Raw genomic sequence first — 22008 nt, forward strand, 5'->3', positions numbered from 1 at the left:
GGTGCCCCTTCCCAAACCTAATTGACCACAGAAGTTTTTAAGGTCTGGCTGTTTGTTTGTTTGTTTTTGTTTAGTTGTTTCCTGTTGATATCCAGGGGAAATGCTTTGGAAATACTGAATTCTAGTGCAGATTCCTCATTTCACTTAGGAGGAAGCCGGGGCCCAGCGAGGGAAGGAACTTGCCCAAATTCACAGGGCGAGGCGGCAGGTGGGAGGAGGCGGGGGCCAGCGCTGCCCTCTCTCTCCTCCCCCAAGCTCGGGGCTCAGACCCAGCAGCACCCTCGAGCTCCCGACAGCAGCCCTGCTCTTTGTGAAGGTTTTTAACTTGTCTCGAGAACAGAGTGGAAGTCTTGGAAAATGTGTCTGTGGTCAATTATATCTTCATCAAAAACCCCAAGCAGCGCCCGGAGATTAGACGGAAACAGAGGTGCCGGCAGATAAGTGAGCCGGGAAGTGAGTGGGCACCGGGGCTGAGCGGGGCCCTCCTGAAGAAGCCACAGCATTCCCGTGGGCATCACACACACATTCACGTGCACGGTCACGCACACTCGTTGACACACACACACTCCCGCTGTGGGTGGTGAGCCAGGGGGGAGGCTGGGGGGACGTACTTGTGTCTCCGCAAACAGTGCTGCCTGGCAGAGCCTTCTCATCCGTCTCCTATCCCTAGGCGTGCATAGCACTTAGGGCGGAAGCTCATAATTAAGCATCATCTTCCTTGTTGCCTTCTAGTAGGTTCCGCTACATTCATCTTCTCCCTCCAGCCTCACCAGGAAGGCAGGGAGAGCTGGGGGGACACAAAGGGCCTGAACCTCACACTGGCGAGCCTGGATCTTATCCCAGGCTTGCCGCCATGCACGCTGACCCTCCCTGGGCCTCAGTTTCCCTGTCTGCAAAAGGCAGGTGGCAAGTGTCCCCAGCTACCATGAACGAGGAAGACTGTCTGAGAACAGAGAGTGGCCCAGGGATCTAGTTCAGCCTTAGCTCTGGTTCCCTTCAGAAAATCCCCTTATCCAGGTAGCTGGCACAAGCGGTGCCCAGTCCACAGCTGCTGGAATTGTCCCCATCTGATGGCGGAAGCATGCAGCCCAGGGGAGCTGTATGGCTTGTCCCCAGCAAGTGGGGAGCAGAGGCACCAACTCAGTGACTGGTGAGCTCGTTGGGTTCCCCCAGCCCCCAGCTGTCAGCCTGCAGTCTAACCCTCAGGGAGCTCTGCAGAAGCAGCCCAAAGTCCCTCTGTGCCTCTGAGGGCCCTGGGCCCAGGCCTGCTCCCCACTCCCCAGACTGAACACCCCTGAGCTGCAGTTCCCCCACCTGAATGGGGCCCTGGAACAGCAGCCCTCTCCCACTTCGGGGGGTCTGCAAAAACCAGATCACGGTCCACATTCCAAACAGACCCACGTCCCTCCACCTGGGCTGAGCCCCGCACCCCTTCCCCACGGGCTTTGGACCACAGTCCGCTCTCCACTCTGCAGCCAAGGCGATGTCTTAAAAAGGAGCAGGTCTTTCCCTGCTTCCCAAAGGCTTCCCACCAAACTTGGAATAAAACGCAAACTCTGTGCCAGGCCTGCTCACCACCCTGCACCCCTCCTCCCACAGCCCCACTCACTCACTGGCCCCCCTCGTAGCCCGCAGCCCGCCAGGTTTCCACCCCAGGGTCCTTGCCAGTCTGACCCCCTTACCTGGAAGGCTCGTCCACTGGCTCCTGGCACAGAGGGCTCCTTCTAGCCCTTCGGGCCTCAGGTCAAATGTCACCTCCCTTGGGACAGGAGCCTCCAGCCAGGCAAAGAGCAAGACTCCCAAGCCATCTGCTCTTTCTTTGTTGTACCTCTCTTGTTTGTTGCCTGCTTCCTCCCCAAGAATGAAATTCACGGGTAGAAGTGTGCCCAGAATGTTCCAGGGGCAGTGAGGATGAAGTAGAGTGAGGGAGGAGAAAGTGGGAGGAAATGAGGTCAAAGAAAAGTTGTGGGGCGGGAAAGGAGGCTGCGCACAAAGACCTTGAAAGTCATTCTTAGGCCTTTGGCTTTCACTTTTTTCCATGGTAAAACTGTTATTATTGTCTTCCCCAAACAGCCACAAACCCCCCAGAGGGATCCACTTTCCTTCCCATGATGCTATGGCCCCAGCACCTAACCTGTTAACTTTTTTTTTAGGATTGAACCTAGGACCTCGTATGTGTGGGGCAGGCGCTCAACCGAGCTACACCCACTCCCCATTTTCTGTTTCCTTTTGACAGCTCCTGATGGCATCCCGGAAATTTGGGGCTTAATTTCCCTCTCCTTCCAGACTGTAAGGGTGGGTGCACAGGCAAGCCTGGGCTCCCCCACCCCAGCCCCCAGACTCACCTAACAGGCCATCTCTCCACCAAGAGTGAGACTGGGTAATATTGCTCGCTGCCTGCCAGGGCCCAGCACAGGGCCTAGCACACAGTAGGTGCTCAATAGGAGACTGGTGAAGAGACCTGGGACCAGGAGCAATTCCTTTTTTTCCCCCACAATGAACGTTACATTAATAAAACATAAAAGAAACAAAAAACATAAGAGGTTCCCATATAACCCACTCCCCACCCCCACCAAATCATTTTTTAAAACTGTATTTTTTTGAAAATATATACATCACAAAAAAAATGTTACACTAAAAATTATGAGGTTCCCATATACCCCTCACCCCGCCACCCCACTCCTCCCACACCAACAACCTCCCCCATCATTGTGTCACACTCGTCGCACTCCGTGAAGACATTTTGGGGCACTGTTGCACTACACAGATAATAGTTTACCCTGTAGTTCGCACTCTCCCCCAGTACATTCAGTGGTTATGGCAGGATATATAAGGTCCAGCATCTGACTCTGCAATATCATTATGGACAACTCAAAATCCCAAAAATGCCCCACGTCACATCTCTACTTCCCTCCCCTGCCCCCGGCAACTACTGTGGCCACTTTCTCCACCTCGAAGCTAAAATTTCTTCTATTATTCGTCACAATAGTTTTATAGTAGAATATCAGTAAGTCCACTCTAGTCCCTATTTTATTCCTCCATGCTGTGGGACCCTGGGATGGCGATGTCCCCTCCACCTCTAGGTCAGGAGGGCTTAGATCCCACATGGATGATGGATTCAGTTCCTCTACTTACAGTTGGAGGCCCTCTCGGTTCTCTGGTGTCGTGTTTGATAACCTTCACCTCCCTGTTAGCTGACCTGGGTAAGACCAACGAACCAGAGAGTAGGAGCAGGGACAATTCCTTCTGATGGTTGCACAACACCAGAGCCAGACTGCCAGGGGTTCAAATCCCAACATGATCCCGCTTGTGAGCTTGGCAAGTTTCTAGACCTTTCTGCACCACCCATGGGAGAGGGCCTAGCCCAGCTTGAGCACTGGGAGATTCCCCTCCCTGCTGCCAGGCCCCCGCGGCACCTCTGTGCAGTCTTCCTTCCCGGGCACCCAAGGCCATGAGGGGTGGGGCGCTGCTGTGCTAATCACAGGAATCAGGGCTGGAAGGGTCATTAAGACCACCGTGTGACGTTAAATGGGGAAACTGAGGCTGAGGTTGTAGCGGTCCTGGGTGTCCTGGGCTCTCCACCACTCAGGGAAGCCAAGGAGGGAAAGAGCGGCAGGAGCAGCCGTCCTGCACAGGAAACCGGGGTCTCGGGCAGAGGCGGGCGGGCGGAGGGCGGGCCTGGCTCACTTTCCCTTTCCTCCGTGGCCCCCCGCCTTGGTAGCAGGCCAGCTCAGCCCCGTTGCAGAGCTGCGTGCAGCCCTGGCCTTGGCCTGGCCGTGGGGCTGGGTGGGGAGGGCTGGGGGAGGACAAGCAAGGCAGCCAGAATCGAAGGTGGGCTTCTCCGACCTGCTGTCCCTCACTGAACCATCACAGCCGTGTCGCGCAGCCCCTCTGGGCCTCAGTTTCCCCTTCTGCATGAGACAGTCTGCCCATCAACTCACAGACCCCCCAGAGGGGTCGCGGGATGTGGCGGAGGGCTGCCGTAGGGGAGTGGCCCGCATGCCAGTGTCTCTTGGGAGCCCCTCCTGAGGAGGTGGTCCCCTAGGGAATGCAGCCTGGGGGCCAGAATTCCAGAGAAAGGCCCTGGGAATCATCCAGCTGAGTCAGCGGGAAGGGGCGGGCCAGGAGGACCTGCCAGCTCTGACTCACCGCCCAGGGCCGCCGGTGCACCTTCCTCTGCACATGCCCCCCTGCCCAGACAGCTGGCCACTTGGACCCCCGGGTCAATCCGCAGCTCCCCAGCTCAGGGCTTCCCTGAGGCCACCTCCCTGGGCAGGGCTTCCAGGCCGGGCTTCCCAGGCCGAGCAGTGGGGACCAGAGGGACCGTGGCTCTATGACAAAAGCGGCCTTTCTGAGCAGGTATTGTGTACTGGGCACATTTTCCCCAAGCGCCTTCCAGGATTAGCTCCTCATCCCTTCATAACCAGCCTGGAGGTGAGCCCTCCTGGTAGCCCCGCGGGGAGCCGAAAGGCATTATGGTTGGTGTCGTTAAGTCTGGGGGAGACAATCTGCCCTGTCTTGTCCCCTTCCCCAGCAGCCCAGGTCGTCACCGGCTCGCCCCTGCCCGTCCCCTGCCCTGTGCCCAGCCCCTCAGGGTGCCCTGGGGTCCCAAACAAACGGGTCCAGCCCTGTCCAACCCCTTCCTACTCTGCCCACGGCCAGAGGGAGGGCGGTGCAGGCGGAAGGAACAGCCAGTGCAAAGCACAGAGGTGGGAAATCTCACCCCATGTTCCCAAAGGGACCCCGGCTCCCCACACTTGCTTGAACTTGCACAGTTCCAAGCCATCAGGCCTCTTTGCCATAGTCCCCGTGACTCAGCCACCCCTCCAGGCGGGAAGATGAGGTGAGCAGCGGTCCCTGCCCCGAAGGCGGTGAATAATCATCCCACTGGCTTCACGGAGGGAGCAGGACCCCGCACCGGGTGCTGAGCTCATCCAATCTCACGCAACCCCTCCAGGGCGGGGCCAGAGCAGAGCCGCCCTCACCCACCCGGATCCTGTGTTGCCTTCAGAGCGCTCCGGGAGAACCGGCAGCTTGGCTGTGGACGCAGAAGGCCGCCTCGAGCCCCGACTCTGCCCCTCCCTTGGTACTGGACTTTGGGGAGCAAAGTCCTTTCTTGGCCTCCTTTTCCCATCTGTGCAGTGGCGGTGGCCTGGACCAGGAGAACTGACCGCCAGGCCCAGGGCCGGGAGCTCAGGTTCTGGAGCCAGACTGCCTGCAGCCAAGCCCCCCTCGGACCTCAGCCCCTGCAACTGCGACGTGGTCACGATAATGGCACCTCCCGCTTTGGGTGTTCCTGGAAAGGGTGTCCCTGTGGCCTGTGCACAGTGTTCCCCAAACGGCTGTCCTCCACGAGTGCCCCTTCCCCCACGCGGCCCCCTGACACCTTTCCAGCCAGCCCCGCCCCTTCTCCCATGCCTGGCTCCTCCACACCCCTGGGTTCTCTGCTCCCATGTCCCCCTCCCCCAGGGGTCTTCCTGGCCACCCCATGAGAAAAGACGGCCTCCAGTTCTTTCTATTCTCAGCCCCTTGTTTTTTTTTCCCTTCTAAGTTCTCACTGTAATCTGTAAACTGGCACTTTATCTGTCCATCCTGGCTAGAATGTGAGCCGCTGCCGGCAGAGAGGGTGCTCGCCTCGGTCACTGCGGCATCTGAGGCTGGCGCACGGCGGGCACTCACAAGATAAGCACAGTGAGTGATGAGTAACAGATTTTAGTCTCCATAGAGTCCCACACTCTGAGCGGGCTCCCCGAGCTCAGGACCCCAGGCCTGAGGCAAGGATAATAATTGCCAACGTAATTGAGTACTCCTTGTGCGTGGGGGACAACTCTGGGTGTTGCACGTAGATTAGTACCGTCACTGCTCACAGCACACCTGTGAGCTAGGTGCCCTCCTATCCCCAATTTATGAATGAGAAAACTGAGGCTCAGAGCTAAGTAATTTGCCCAAGAGCACCCACTGGAAACGGGAGTCTGGCACTGGAACCCAGGCGCGTTGTGGCTCTGGTGTCTGCCTGCCTTTAGACACTGTCCAATACTGCAGGTGGGAAGGTCCCTGGAGGAGGTACGGTGTGGGTGTGGAAGAGTGGGGCAGATTCCTGCACCATAGACAGGGGTGGGCATTCTGGGGCAGCCGGCACGAGCAGAGCAGGACAGTACATCGGGGGCAGCTGGCACTAGTGGAGCAGACAGTGCACCTGGGGGCAGCTGGCACTAGTGGAGCAGACAGTGAACCCTGGCATGAGTGGAATAGATAGGGCATCCTTGCCGGGCATTCTGCTTATCAAACTACCCCAAAACACAGTGGCATAGAGCAACAGCCATCATTTGGCTCATGGGCCGGCAGCAGTACTCATGGGACACAGCTGGTCTCGGCTTACATGGCATCAATAAGGACAGTGCGAAGGGTGGCCGGAGGCTGGACAGCGGGGCTGCTTGGGTCGCATCTAGCTCTCTGTGGTTCCACTGTGCAGCCTCTACAGCATGGTGGCGTGAGGGCAGCCAGACTTCCTAGATGGGTTCCCAGTGCCAAAGACGCACGTTGGAAGAGTCAGAGGAAGCCCTCGCCTTGGAAGGCGGCCAGTGTCACTCTGTCATTCTCTCCTGATCACAAGCCACCAGCCCGCCTACGTTCAGGCCAGGGGCAGGTGGGCATAGACTCACCTCTTGATGTCGGAGGGGCAAAGTTCTAGAAGAGCCTGTACGGGGTGGGAAATACCATTGCAGACATTGTTGGGAAATTCACGTCACCGTGAGTGACTGCGGCTGGATCGAGGTGTCAGCCAAGGAGCCTGCATGGCCCGTGTACAACACGTCCAGGGCTCAGATGTAGGTGGCCTCATGCCTCAGGTTCCTTTTTTTTTTTTTTGTACCGGGGGAGGGGACTGAATCTGGGACCTCATATGTGGAGGGAAGCTGGCGCTCAACACTGAGCCACATTAGCTCCCCTGAGTTGGTTGTTTCATTTATTTGCTGGTTGTTTGCTTTTGTTTTTAGGAGGCATCAGAGATCAAACTCAGGACCTCCCACGTGGGAAGCAGGCACTCAATCACTTGAGGCACATCCGCCCCCCAGATTCTTTTTTAAAGCTTATGTAGGTATAGAACAGCAAGGTACAGAGAGCGTAGGTGTGCAGCTCTGTGGATTTTTACCAGTGAGTGCCACCACCCAGCCCAAGACTCAGCAATTCCAGCACCCCAAAGCCTCCCCCACGGCCCTCCCCATCAAGACCCCCCAGAAGCAACTACTGCTCTGTCTTCTGTGGCCACAGATCAGTTCGGGGGTTCTTAACCTTTCTTGTTCCACGGACCCCGTACTAAGGCCACACTATGCTGTGTATTATTTAATAAATATAGCGCACCCACACCAACACGTCCCCACGAGAATAATGTTTTTTTGAATTTCAGTTCAAGCTCATGGGCCCCTGGTTAGGAACCCTGGATTCCTTTCACCTCTTTCTGTTCTTCACGAATGGAAGCACACAGTGTGTGCTCTCTGGGTCTGGCATCTTTCGTTCACCGTTTTGTCAGTACAGTTAGATTCTTCCATGTAGTTGCGTGTATTTCTAGATGGGTCCTTCCCATGACCGCACAGGGTTCCCTATTCCACTGTGTGCACCCGCTGCTGACGGCTTCGGGCAGCTCCTGTGTGGGGCTACGTGGATCGTGTTGCTGCGCATTCACGTACACTTCGTCCGATAAACGTGCTTTCCTGCCAGCTGCAAACCCAGGAGTGGGACCGCTGGGCCCAGGGGAGGCATGGTTCAGTTTCAGTAGATACTGCCAAGCAGTCTTGCCAAGCGCGTGCACCGTTTTACACTCCTGCCAGTTCCACATCTTCACCAACACTTCACGTTGTCAGTACTTTTCACTTTAGCCCTTCTGTTGCAAGTGAAGTGGAAACTGGTTTGGTTTGGTTTGGTTTTTAAGTAAAAGGGAAGTTTGTTTCTTGTTCATATCAAAGCATGGCAGGTAAACATACTGGTGGGGCTTGTCTTCCGCGCAGTCACTCAGACATCTAAGTGGGTGAGATGCCGCCACCTGCACGGGAAGCTTTGAGATTGCGTGGAGGGATGGCTTTTACTTGGCTGTGTAGTGATCCAAGCGGGGGAGAAGGCGGCTAGAGTCGAGGTTCAGAGGCAAGAGGAAACTGGTTTTTTAAATGAAATCTCACCAAGACCTGCTTTTTCTAAGATAGGTCCTAGGAGAGGCACAGTGAAACGAAATACAAGGTCAAAAAGGAGGCTACAGGGCCTTCTTGCTATTGCTTTTTATCTATTTTCATAGACACATCTAGAGAGAGGAGCGTAGTTTGTGTTTTATTAAATTAAAAGTATCAGAAGTCATCATCTAAAACATGTATGGTTCCTTCTTGATGAAACAACTTGACGGGGGCATGCAGCCAATCAAGAGACAACTCTAAATAAATGAACTCAGAAATGGAGACTTATGGTGGAAAAACAGAATTTAAATGTTTACCAGAGTAAAAAGAATACCAACAATAATAAGTGGGAAGGGAAATGGGGAAAAATGTAAAACAGTTTATTACTTCATCTGGTTTACAAAGAGCTTTAAGAAAATGACTCCAAATTATCTAGGTAAAAGATAATATCGTCAGACTGGACAGAAATAACAAAACCCAAGTATATGCTCCTTAGAAAAGATAATAAAATAAATAATCACTTGGAGGGAGCAGATGTGGCTCAAGCCGATGAGCGCCTGCTTCCCACATGGGAGGTCACAAGCAAACTAAGCGAAAAAAAAAACCCAACTCAGGAGATCTGCCGTGGCTCAGTGGTGGAGTGCCAGCTTCCCACATACAAGGTCTGTGGTTCAATTCCCAGGCCAGTACCTCAAAAAAACAAAAAACCAGGAAAGTTGAAAAGGAAAGGAAAGGAAAGAAAGAGGCACACCACACAGGCAATAACCTAAAGAAGGTTATTGTGGTATTGGTTTTTGTACTATTTTTTGCAACTGTCCTGTAAGCTTTAAATTATTTCAAAATTAAAAGTTAAAGAAAGATTGACAATAGCATGAAAGCTAGAGGATGAACTTGGGACTGGACAACACAGTGGACTCAGTGGTGGATGAGGAGTGTGGTTATTAGTACAAATACAAGAATGCTCTTCCATGAACCAGAAAAAAATGTATGTCACTATTACTAGGTGTTAAAATAAGGTGGCATATGGGGAAAATACAGCTAATGGACCTCACAGCCTATAGTTAACAGCAATACTGTAATATTTTTCATCAATTGCAAGGAAGAGACTAATATTTTCATATTCTTTCCGCATTTATTACAAAAGTAACACACTGGTGCCAAGTGTCAACAATAGGGAGGTATATGAGAACATTGATTTTTTGTGTGACTTTTCTATAAACCTACACTTTTTCTAATTAAAAGAATATGGGGGAAGCAAATGTGGCTCAAGCAATTGAGCTCTTGCCTACCACATGGGAGGTCCCAGGTTTGGTTTCTCATGCCTCCTGGAGAAGACCAGCAAGACAACAAGCTGTTGCAATGGGCAGGCGCAATGAGCTGATGCAACAAGGAGACGCAGAGGAAAGACAATGAGAGACACAACAAACTAGGGAGCTGAGGTGGCTCAAGGGATTGAGCTTCTCTCTCCCACATGGGAGGTCCCAGGTTCGGTTCCCAGTACCTCCTAAAGAGAAGATGAGTAGACACAGAGAGCACATGACAAATGGACACAGTGAACAGACAGCAAGTACAGAACAACAGGTGGGGGGAATAAATAAATAAAATCTTTAAAAAAGTAAATGGGACTGTATAACACCAGAGATCACTGCTGTGGATGATGACTCTGGTTAATAGTATGAATTTAAGAATGTTCTTTCACGAATTAGAACAATTGTATGTCATATTTCAAGGCATTAACAATAGGGTGGTATATGGGAAAAAATACAATTAACGCAACCTATGGACAGTAGCTAATATTTTAATATTCTTTCAGCAATTTTAACAAAATTACCACTCCAATGCTAAATGTCAATTATAGTGGGCTATAAGGGTGTAGCAGTTGGATATTATTTATGAATCCCAAAAAAAGAGAAAAATTATGTTTGTAAACTGGTCTGTTCCTGTGGTTGTGATACCCTTCTTTTTTTTTTTTTTTTTGAACTTTTTAAATTGTCTTTTCTTTTTTTTAGATAAATAGATCACATAAAATGTGATACCCTTTGGTTGAATTAAATTCAAAGGTTTTAAGTTTACTTGATGAAAGATTAGAGTTTTGTATTAGTCAGCCAAAGGGGTGCTGATGCAAAATACCAGAAATCAGTTGGTTTTTATAAAGGGTATTTATTTGGGGTAGGAGCTTACAGATACCAGGTCATAAAGCATAAGTTACTTCCTTCACCAAAGTCTATCGCCACGTGTTGGAGCAAGATGGCTGCCGACGTCTACAAGGGTTCAGGCTTCCTGGGTTCCTCCCTTCCAGGGTCTTGCTTCTCTCTGGGTTCAAGTTTCCTTCTTTCCCAGGGGCTTGCTTCCCTTTCCTCTGTGAGCTTACTTCCCGGGGCTCCAGCTTAAGTCTTCAGCATCAAACTCCAGCCTCAAAACTCCAAACCCTCAAAACCCTCAAAAACCCTCAACTCAGTCCTTTGCCATGCCTTTTATCTCAACGCCCTAATGACGTGGCCCAATCAAAGCCCTAATCATAATGTAACCACGCCCAGGCACAGACCAGATTACAAACATAAACCAGTATCTCTTTTTGGAATTCATAACCATATCACACTGTCCAGGCTTTGATTGGACCACGTCATAGTGTGTGACTGAGGGTTGGGTTCCCGCCCCCTTGGTGGCTGATAGAAATGGACACTCACGTGAAGAGAGAGAGCTCCTGAGATGCCAGAGGAGAGGAGGCTCAAACGGCTAACACCCGGGAGAGGGGTGCCACTCACCTGAGAGTTGGCAGCTGAAGAGAACAGAGCAGCTGAGCAGCTGAGAAGGCCTGGAAGAAACGAGCTCTACGTCAGTCCACAGCGGAGAATGGAAGAAGCTGGCCATGGAGCCTTCAGAGGAAGACGGACGGAGAGAACAGCAGAGACCTCCAGCCATCTTGCTTCAACATTGGCCACTGACTTTGGTGAGAAGCAACCTTGAGTTGGAATCTTCAGGGCCTTGAGACTGTAAACTTCCACCCCAAATAACATAACATAACGTAACAGCCAACAGATTTCTGGTACTTTGCATCAGTACCCCTTTGGCTAATACAAAGGGGTATAGGGTGTTTCTTTTCTGATGAATGAATGTTCTGAAATAGATTGTGGCGATGAATGCATAGTTCTGTGATTATAATGAGAGCCATTGTTTGTACACTCTGGGTGGCTTGTATGGCATGTGACTATATTTCAATAAAATTGCTTAATTTTTAAAAAGTTGGGGGGGTGGGGAGTGGGTTATATGGGAAACTGTTACGTATTTTGTTTTTTTTAATGTTTTTTAATGTAACATTCTTTATGATCTATTAACTTTAATTTTTAAAAAAATTTAAAAAGTTGGGAAGCAGATGTGGCTCAAGTGACTGGGCTCCCACCTACCAGATGGGAGGTCTGTGGTTAAGTTCCCAGTGTCTCCTAAAGAAGAGAGCAAGCTGGTGCAATGGACAGGTGTGGCAAGCTGACACAACAAGGTTACTCACCAAGAGACACAAGAAGAAAAACATAATGAGAGACACAACAAAGCAGGGAGCAAAGGTTCCCAGTGCCTCCTAAAGAGGACGAGCAGAATGGGAAGCTAGCACAATAGGCAGGCACAGCAAGCTGATCCAACAAGAGACACAAGAGGGAAAACATAATGAAGAGACTAAACAAAGCAGGCAACGGAGGCGGCTTAAACAATTAGGCACCTCCCTCCCACACAGGAGGTCCCAGGTTCAGTTCTCAGTGCCTCCTAAAGAAACAAAGAAGATAAACACATATAGCAAGTGCAAACAATGGGGTGGGGAAAGATGAAAAATAAAATAAATCTTTAAAAATAAATAAGTTGGAGAGAGAGAAAGGTAGAACAAGAGAAAGGAGGGAAGGAGGGAGGGAGGGAGGGAGAAACCTACTGTAACTGCCTCAATGTTAAGTATTGAATAAACATTTTTTAGGTAAAAAGTATTGCTAGGAAAAAAAAGGGACATTTCATGATGATAAAACAGTCAATAAAGCAGAAAGATGGAATCTCAAATATGTTGCACCCAATAGCAGACCTTAAAATATAAGCAAAAATTAATAGAACTTAATTGAAAGGACAAATCTACAGTCACAGTTGGAGATTTTAACACATCTCTTTCAACACATTTATGTGAATTTAACAAGGTAGCTAGGTATAGGGGCAATATACAAAAATCAACTGTATTTCTATCTCTTAGTCACAAAGAATTAGAAAACAGCATTTTAAAAATGAAACTATTTACAAGAACATAAAAACCAACTTCCTAGGAGTAAAGCAAACAATAGATGTGCAAAACCTCTACATGAGAAATAACAAAACATAACTGTGTATTAGTCATCAGGGAAATGTCAATCAACACCACAATGAACTACAAGTTCCTGCCCACTAGAACGACTATCACCCAAAGACAGAAAATAACAAGTGTGGATAAGAATGCGGAAAAATCAGAAGCTGGTAGGAATGTAATATGGGGCAGCCACTTTGAAAAATGGTTAGGCTGTTCCTCAAAAAGTTAAATATAGAGTTACCATATGACCCAGCAATTTCACTTCTAGATACATACCCAAGAGAATTGAAAATATATGCCCATGCAAAAACATGTGCCCTGTATTCACAGCAGCATTATCTGTAATAACGGAAACAAACAACCCAACTGCTCATCAATTCATGAATGGATAAACAAAATTTATTATATCCATACAATGGAATATTATTCAGCTATAAAAAAAAGAATGTACTATATATACTACAACATGGATGTAACTTGAAAACATTATGCTAAGTAAATGAAGCCAGACAGAAAAGGCCACATATTGTGTGATTTCATTTTTCATAAAAAGTCCAGAATACAGGGAGCAGATATAACTAAATGGTTGAGTGCCTACTTCCCATGTACAGGTTCTGGGGTCAATGCCCAGTACCACCTAAAAAAAAACAGCCCGGAATAGACAAATCCATAGAGAAAATATATTAGTGGTTTCCAGGGGCTGGAGGGAGGCAGAAATGGGTAACTATTGCTAACAGTTGAGGGTTTTCTTTTCAGGATGATGAACATTAGATAGCAGTGACGATTGAACAACTTTGTAAATATCCTAAAAAACACAGAATTGTATACTTTAAGTGGGTGAAGCTTATGGCACATGAATTATATCTCAGTTTTTAAAAGGTAAGATTTTTTAAAACATTATTATGTTAAATTATATAAGAGCTAACTAAATGGGGAGGTATACTACGTTCATGAACGGGAGGACTTAATGCTGTAAAGTTATCAATTCTCCCAATTTACTCTACAGATTCAATGCAATCCCAATCAAAATCTCCACAGATTTTTCCCTGAAATTAATGAACTGATTCTCAAATGAATATGGAAATACAAAAGAAAAGCCATTTGTATAGTTTACAAAAACAAAGACCAAAACAAGGACCTACTGTAACAGAGTTCAAGAACTATTAATAGTGCAGTAATATAGACAGTGTGGCACTGGTGCAAGAATAAACAAACTAAAGAAACAGAATGGGTCCCGAAACAGACTCACACACACAGCTACCTGCTTTATGGCAAAGGTGACACCGCAGGCAGTAGGAAAGGGAGGTTTTCTTCAGTAAATGATGCTGGGTCAACTGGACAGACTATGGAGGAACAGTGTATCTAGCCCCTGGATTAGTCTTCTGTGTCTTCTGTAACTAGTTACGCCATACATGGGGGCTTAAGACAGCAGAACCTCATTCTCTGGGTTCTGGAAGCCGCAGCTCAGTCCCACGGGCTAACTGGAGGTGTGTGGGGCGGCTCTCCTCCCCGCCTCCTCCCGCCTCCGGGGCTGCTGGCGTTTCCTTGGCCTGTGGCGCATCACTGCAATCTTCAAGGCTGGCGCCTTCAGAGCTCTCTCTGCTCCTCTTCACATGATTTTCCCGTGTGTGTGTGCGTATGTGTGCACGTGTGCAATCCCCCCTGCCTTCCTCTTATAAAGATACATGTGACTGAATTTAGGACAATCTCCCCCATCTCAAGACCCTTAACTTAATCACACCTGCATAGACTTTGGCATATAAGGTGGTATTTGCAGGTTCCAGAGATTTGGACGTGGATATCTCTGGAGGAGCCATTTTTCAGCCTACCACAACACCTACTTCACAGCATAAAGAAAAAGAAATTCCAGACCTAATTGCAAAAGACTAAAACAATAAAGCATGACCTTGGAACAAGAGATGGTTTCTTAAACCAAAAACAAAGCCTTAACCATTAAAAAAAAAAAAAAAGATAAATTGGACTATATTAAGAACTTACTAAGAGCTTATGTTTAACAAAAACACATTTAGGAGAGTGAAATGGCATCCACAGAGTAGTAGACGGTATTTGTCCACATATACAGCAAAGAACTGCTCAGAATATACAAAGAACGCCTACAAAGCAATAAGAAAAAGGCAGACAATTCAATAGAAAAATGGGCTAAAGAGTTGAACAGACAAAAGAGGATACCCAAATGGCCAAATAAATACATGAAAAGGAGTTCAACTTCATTAGTCATCAGGGAAATACAGATTAAAACCACAATACAATAGTATTATACACCCACCAGAATGGCTAAATTGCAAAAGGCAGAAAACGCCAAGTGTTGGCTAGGATGTGAAGCAATCAGAACAGATGGCAGGATAAATCATTACCATCACTTTGGAAAGCTCTTTGTCAGTTTCTGCTAAAGGAGAACATACGTAGACCCTTTGACCCAGCAATTCGACTTCCGTATCCAACAGAAATGCGTACACGTGTTGGCCAAATGGCATACACTGCACTAGAAGAGTCATAGCAACACTATTTGTAATAGACCAAACCTGGAAACTACCCAACGTCTGATGGATAAAATACAGTGTGACAAATTCATGCAGTGGGGTACTACACAGCAATGAAAATGAATAATGTGTGGCAGACAACCCCATAGTGAATCCCATAAACACTAAAGAAAAGCCAGGCCAAAAAGCAGACCTACTGCACAGGATTTCCTTTACATAAAGGACAAAAACAGACCATCTGAGAAGTCAGGACAGTGGTTATTTGGGGAGCTGTTGGAAGGGGCCACAAAGGGGACTCATGGGGAACTAGGTATGTCCTGTGCCTTTGTCTGGGTGCTAGCTTAACGGTAAGTTCATTTTGTATACACTTAAGATTTGTCTGTAAAACTATATTTCAAAAAGCAAGTGTAAGTGGCCATGGTAGCTGCTGATGGTAGGGAGAGGGAAGAAGAGGTGTGATGTTGGGGCATTTTCAGGATTTGGAGTTGTCCTAGTGGTGCTGCAGGGACAGATGCTGGACATTGTGTGTCCTGCCATGGCCCACTGGGTGGACTGGGGGAGAGTGTAGACTACAATGTAGACCACTGTCCATGTGGTGCAGCAGTGCTCCAAAATGTATTCACCAGGTGCAGTGAATATGCCATGATGATGGAAGAGTTGTTGATGTGGGAGGAGTCGGGTGAGGGGGGTGGGGGGTATATGGGGACCTCATATTTTTTGAATGTAACATTTAAAAGAAAATAAAGAAGAAAAAAGTAAGTATACTTCTAAATGCATAAATTTAGGTATTCATATGGAATAATTGCTGAAATATCATTTAGTGGCAAAAGCAACATACGGAAATGTATACTGTATACCACTGTTGTTTAAAAAGAGAGGGGTGAATATATACTATATATGTGTATATCCATGTCTACATGCAAATGTCATATATTATCGCTGGAATATGGAAGAAACTGTCATCAGGCACTGCCTTTCAGAAGGGAACTGGAGTCCCACATAAAGTTTTTACTGGTAAGAATATAGTTTAAATTGCTAAATAGTTCACATATATGGAAATGTTTAGAGAAAAATGGGAACACCAAAAAAAATTTTTTAAAAGACCGGTGTTTGGAAAGCACATGAAAGCAGAGAGACCCACAGGGCAAACGGCCCTCTGGGTTCTCAGGGTTTCCCTCCGCGTGGAAGAATTGGAAGGGGCCGGCTCGAGGCTCATCTGCCCCACCCCTGTACAGATGAGGACACGGGAGACCCTGAGAAGCCACAGAGGTCCGCGACCTCCCACCCCCACCCCACGCACATCCGGGCTTTGCTTATGCGTCAAGGCAGTGCAGCTTTGCAGTCAGAGGGGAGTTGAAGGCTGTGTGACCTTGGCAAATCAGTCTGTCTGCGCCTCCGTCTGCTCCCCTGAGAGAGGACGCGTGCGGAGCGGCTGGCGACCACAATCGGATCTCTGTAGGTGGCCGCTACTGCCTTCAGCAGAGCAGGGACGGGCTGGAGCCTCCGTCTGCACTGCTCCCAGGTGGCCACACGGTGGCGCCCGCGCCCTGCAGGTCCCGCGCAGTCCCGGCCTCTGCGGTTGGGAGATGGGGAGGCCGGTCATTGGCTTGGCACAGTGCTGGGCCCTGAGGGTGGAAAGATGAAGGCAAAAGGCCCGGTCCCTGCCTTCAGGGAGTCTGGACTGGAGGGTCTGGGAGGCCCGCTAAGGAGAGGAAAGGGCTGAATGCTCTCCATACGGGCTGTAGCACTTGCCTGGGATTTTGCAGGGGGTTGAATGGCCCGCCCCCCCGCCCCCATAAGATATGTGCACCAGGAGCCTGTGACTGTGACGTTATTTAGAAAAAGGCTCTTTGCAGATATAATTAAGTTAAGCACTTTGAGAAGCGATTATCCTGGATTATCCGGATGTGCCCTAAACCCTATGACAAGTGTCAGAAGAAGAGAAGATTTTTTTTTAAAGATTTATTTATTTATTTCTCTCCCCTTCCCCCCCACCCCGATTGTCTGTTCTCTGTGTCCATTTGCTGCGTGTTCTTTGTCCGCTTCTGTTGTTGTCAGCGGCATGGGAATCTGTGTTTCTTTTTGCTGCATCATCTTATTGTGTCATTTCTCCGTGTGGGCGGCGCCATTCCTGGGCAGGCTGCACTTTCTTTGGTGCTGGGCAGCTCTCCTTACGGGGCGCACTCCTTGCGCATGGGGCTCCCCTACGCGGGGGACACCCCTGCATGGCAGGGCACTCCTTGTGCGCATCAGCACTGTGCATGGGCCAGCTCCACACAGGCCAAGGAGGCCCGGGGTTTGAGCCATGGACTTCCCATGTGGTAGACAGACGCCCTAACCACTGGGCCAAGTCCACTTCCCAAGAAGATGTTTTTTGTTAAATGAATATGAGTTTTGGTTTAGGGTGATGAAAATACTCTGCAAATAGACAGTGGTGAAAGTTACGCAGTATTGTCAACCTACTTAATGTTAAAGATTCATATGGTAATTATTCCATATGAATACATAAATTTATGCATTCGCGGGTATACTTGCTTTCTGAAATACAGTTTTACACAGAAATCTAAAATGTATGTTTTTACCATAATTTAAGAATAAATTAGTTTTAAAGAGAGAGAGAGAGAAGGAGGAGCGTGGAGGAGAAGGTCCTGCGGAAATGGGGCAGAGACTGGAGTGACAAGTGATGCTGTCCCGAGCCAAGGAACACCTGGGGCCACGGCAGCTGGCAGGGCCAGGCAGGGTCCCCCCCCCCCCCCCCCCCCCCCCCCGAGAGCCCGCAGAGGGCGCCGGGCCCCGCCCCGCCTGGGGTTCAGGCCTCCGGCTCCAGAACTGCGAGAGCGCATTTCGGCTGCTTTAAGCCACAAGCTGACGGGCAGTTCTTCCCGCAGCTCTAGGAAACGAATACAGATTTTTCGGCTCTCTTCCTGCTGTTCAGCCTGCTGAGCCCGCCCCCGCCCCAAGCCTGCAGGGTGGCGCCCAAGGCCCCCAACTTCTGGCCCCACCAATTCCTCCAAACCCAAATCCCACCACGCCCCCTGCTCTCCAAGCCCACAGCTCTTTCACACCCCCACGCTTCTGCCCTGGGTGGGCCACCTGTCTGGGCTGCCCTTCCCAACTGAGAACTCCTAAGTACCTTCCGAAACCCTCCTTAAACACCCTCTCCTTCTAAGTATGTTAGAAGATTCCGGATCAGTGGCTCCCGGCACACCTGAACTCATCGCCCTCGGCTTACTGAGTTCCCTCGCTCACTGCTGCTGTCAGTTCAGCTGCGTGTCTTCCCACCAGGCCCCGCCTCCTGGCCTCTCCACCCCCAGCCACTGCCCTAGTTCAGGCCCCCGCATCCCTCACCAGGAGCCTCGCGCCACCTCCCCACTCGTCTCCCTGTTCCAGTCATCACCACTCTGCAGCCTCGGTGCGCTGACCTACCACATCACCCCCCCACTCGGAAGCCTTCCATGGGGGAGCAGATGTGGCTCGAGCAGTTGGGCTCCCGCCTACCACGTGCGAGGTCCCTGGTTTGGTGCCTCCCAAAGGAGACAGCGAGCTGGCATGACGGGCAGGCATGGCAAGCTGATACAACAAGAGACACAAGAAGAAAAACATTATGAGACACACGACAAAGCAGGGAGCAGAGGTACCTGGTGCCTCCTAAAGAAGAGGAACAAGACAGTAAGCTGATGCAACAGGCAGGCGTGGCAAGCTGACCCAACAAGATGAGGCAATAAGAGACACAAGGGAAAAAAAAACATAATGAGAGACCCACAATAAGCAGGGAGCTGAGGTGGCTCCAGCGATTAGGTGCCTCCCTCCCACATCGGAGGTCCCGGATTCAGTTCCCAGTACCTCCTAACGAAACAAGGAAGACGAACAGACGCCACAAGTGCAAAAAATGAGGGGGTGGGGAGAAATAATGCTAATCTTTTTTTAAAAAAAGCCTTCCATGGCTCCCTGCTGCCCTGAAGAGAATGTCCAAAGAATGACAGTTCCTTCAACCTTCCTGCACTTTTCCACCTCTCACTCTACCCGTTCCCACACACCCATGTGCTGCCCCTCGCACACGCAGTACGCTTCACCCAGAATGCCCTCTCCCCATCTGCCAGGCGGGCTCCCACCCACGTCTCAGACAGCTCCTCCCCAGCACCCGCCACTCAGCAATCACATCAGCTAGCACCTCCAGTCCATCCCGAGGCTGCCCAAAGCCAGGCGCTCTTCTCTCACACGCTCAGCCCTTTGAAACTTCTCTTAACAAGTGCACCGCTGTGTCCAGCTCACAGGCGCAGAAACTGAGGCTGACAGGAGAGAAGACACGTTCAGGAGAGGCAGAGGGATCTGAACAGAGCCCACGTGTCATTCTTCCTGAGAGGGGCCCCAAGACACGGGAACTCCCTGGTCTGTACCCCAACCACCCGACTTCTAAGTCATTGCTCCTGCTCCCTGTGGGTTCTCAGCTGTGTAAACACCCCCTCCACGCAGGGTCTCTCCCCTGGGAAGCTCCTGGAAAACTTCACTTCTCTAGATAAGGAGGTAAACCCCTGGGGCAGTGCAGGGAGTGGAATGAATAAAGTGGAATGAATGAGTGAGTGGATTCCAGGGAAGTCAGGACCTGGGGACTTCGAACTTCCTGAAAGAAAAGTAGAAATTATGCAAATTATCTGATCAGGCCCTCTGCCTTCTCCTCCCTCTCGCCAGCCTCTGTCCCACCCCACCAGGTTTCTGGGAGAGTGTCTGGGCTCACCAGAAAGTGCCCCAGGCTCTCTAGTGGCCCATTTCCTGATGACAGCTGAAACTAGGGTTTGAGGCTGGTGAATCACAACCAGGGCGGGTTGCAGAGTTGTGGGGGGGGGGCAGAAGGGAGAGCCTGGCCCCCGCCGACACATGCGCCCCCAACCCTGGCCTGGCTCGCCTGCCCGGGCTCCCCGGCAGTGCAGTCTCGGTGACACGTGGAGGGGCAGGGTCTAGCCCTGGAGAGGTCCAAGCCCCTGCTGGACTGCTCCAGCCCCAGCCACGAAGAACGCATGGCCTGGGCGGTTCCCACACCCCCCCCGCCATCCCTGGGCTCAGCTGGCTCAGTGACGACACCAGGGAGGGGCTCTACGCGCATGTTAGAGGTAGGGAAACCGAGGCTCAGGGAGCAGGGACGACCCGGGACGACCGGACACAGGACGCTGGATGCCCGTCTTCTGCCTTCTCTGGCGGGGGCTGAAGCGGACTGACCATTTCTTCATTGGAGGGTCAGGACGTTGGAAAGCCAGCTCCTGCCTCAGGAGGCCTGGAGGAATTTTACCAAGTGCCCTGGGGCCCCTGAGGGCATTGGGAGAGTACAACACTGGGGTTAAAAGAACACAGCCCAAAGAAAGGGAAGGAAGAAGGGAAGGAAGGAAGGGAGTGAGGGAGGGAAAGAGGACCTGGCCAGGTTCAAATTCCAAATCAACTCCTTACAGGTCACAAGGCTTGTGTGCCCTTGGGCAAGTTTCTTAACATCCCTAGGCCTCAGTTTCTCCATCAGTAAAATGGAGCCACCTAAGTACTTAACCGCGTCTAAGGACTGTTGGGAGGCGAGGTAAGCTAACACGGAGAAGGCTCACAACAGCACCTGACACCGTGTGTGCTCCGTGAACAGGTGTGCTCTCTCACTCTCGTTCTCTTTTTCCCAGAGAAGAAACATTTGGAGCAAATCCTCGTCATGGGAGAGGAATGTTCCCCACACCTGCCTGTTCTCAGGCTCAGGCCTCAGGCTTGGTAATAAATCCAGAAGCCGTTCCCGCCCCAGACCTGCCCCAGCAGAGTTTGGGGGAGGGCAGATGATATTTTTTAACAAGCACCCCAGGGGTTCCTTGAATCAGGGGTCTGGGAACCCCAGGGGGCTGAGGATCAGGTCTTTATTTGAAGACACTTTCCACCCACTTGTCCACAAGACTTTGGGGGAGAACCAACTTTCTCTTTTTCCCTAAATGATAATGATACTCCCTAACCGCGAGTGAGCGCCCACTCGAGCCCCCCGCGCGGTGCTAACGTAACTCGCGCGACCCACCAGCAGCCCCGAGGCAGGCACCCTTGGCCCCGGGAGGCCAGTGACCCCGCAAGCCGCGGGGCTGGAGCGGCCGAGCGGGGACCGCCTTCGGCCGCGCCGCGCCTGCGCACTGGGGAGGGGCCCACGGGGCGTCGGGTGGGGCGCGGGGTCCGCTGCGGCCCGAGGGGCTGGGGTCCCCTGGGGCGCGGGGCGCGGCTCCGCGGTGTTGGAAGCCGGGTCGCAGCCCCATTCCGCGGCCCCGCCACTCGCGGGCCACACCGAATCGCGGCTGGTCTTGACCTGGCTCCTCTCTGTTTTCGGGTCGGGGACCAAAGAGGGCGCTCCGGAGCCACAGGGGGAAGCCGGGGCTGCGACGCGGCGGGGGACGAGTGATCTCACCCCCCCACCCCCACCCCTCCGCGCCCGCAGAGCTCCCCTTGCTGCTTGGCCTGCGCCCTTTCCAACCCCATCATCTCGCTAGCATTTCTCTGGAAATGCCAGTCATACCATTTCCCGACTTCAGGCTCCCATCTGGGTGGGTGGCCTCCTCCCAGAAGCCCTCCCTGACTGTCTCCTCTGGGCTAGCTGGCTCCTCGGGGCCTTCACAGCCCTCCAGGGGCAGTTACACTCAAGCTTGGCACTGCTCACCTTGTGCCCTAAGGGTCTGTCTCCCAGTGCTCTGAGCTGGGGTGGGGCCAGGAGCGGGGAGGGGTAGAGGAGGGAGGCTCCCCAGCCTTCTGGGTTGGGGGCAGGGGCGCGGGACGGGTCTCCCTCGGCCGGTCTCTTCTGGCTGGACAGTGACCTTCAGGCTTTCGGTCAATACCTGTTGGGCAATACCAGGGCTGCCTGGAGGGGGGGGCCGGCAGGGCTGTTTGCTTCCCCGAGGCACTTTTGGCCAGTCCCACCCCTCCACCTGCCGGACCTGGGGCTTTGAAAGTGCTGGAGAGGTTCTTTGAGGTGTGAAGTGACATCTCGGTCACCCTTGCTCAGGCTCCCTCAGTTTCTGGCCCCATCCTCCCATGAGTG

Source organism: Dasypus novemcinctus, chromosome 12 (genome assembly GCF_030445035.2).
Source record: "Dasypus novemcinctus isolate mDasNov1 chromosome 12, mDasNov1.1.hap2, whole genome shotgun sequence".
Classification (NCBI taxonomy): domain Eukaryota; kingdom Metazoa; phylum Chordata; class Mammalia; order Cingulata; family Dasypodidae; genus Dasypus; species Dasypus novemcinctus.